This window comes from Schistocerca americana, chromosome 1, assembly GCF_021461395.2.
Source record: "Schistocerca americana isolate TAMUIC-IGC-003095 chromosome 1, iqSchAmer2.1, whole genome shotgun sequence".
In the NCBI taxonomy this organism is placed as follows: Eukaryota; Metazoa; Arthropoda; class Insecta; order Orthoptera; family Acrididae; genus Schistocerca; species Schistocerca americana.
In genome coordinates, this window is record NC_060119.1 from 805972919 (window position 1) to 805973546 (window position 628).

Below are 628 nucleotides of genomic sequence, written 5' to 3' on the forward strand. Positions count from 1 at the left end.
ATAAAGATACTAAAACTAAACTCCTCCCGCACAGGCCATGAAGGCCCAAAGGTACCGACCGGCCGCCGTGTCATCCTCAGGCGTCACTGGATGCGGATATGGAGGGGCATGTGGTCAGCACACCGCTCTCCCGGCCGTATGTCAGTTTCCGACACCGGAGCCGCTACTTCTCAATCAAGCAGCTCCACAGTTTGCCTCGCAAGGGCTGAGTGCACCCCGCTTGCCAACAGCGCTCGGCAGACAGGAAGGTCACCCATCCCCAAGTGCTAGCCCAGCCCGACAGCGCTTAACTTCGGTGATCTGACGGGAACCGGTGCTACCACTGCGGCAAGGCCGTTGGCTTATTAAGATACATACATAGGTAATTTGGTACTGAGTTGTGTGCAGTTTGTTGTGGTAGCTATATGGAGATGGTAGTAATGGTAGATCAATGCACAGTTGTGTGCTATGATCCTGATTAAATCTAACAGTTGTTTTGCTATATTATGTTTTACTGATGATGTTGTCTGAAATATGATAACTGGTTATGCTGAGGTGCCAGGAACTTTAGTTGTTAATGTTGTTGCCCGGTTATGTATATTAGGGCAAAGGCTGGATTTTGTTCTTTTATTTAATGGAAGACATTTTT

The 628-nt window shown here is 48.2% G+C and overlaps 1 pseudogene; it reads right to left on the reverse strand.

The window, feature by feature from the left end:
* Window positions 1–221: 221 nt before the first annotated feature.
* Window positions 222–341, reverse strand: LOC124561435 (annotated as a pseudogene).
* Between the last annotated feature and the right edge of the window lie 287 nt (window positions 342–628).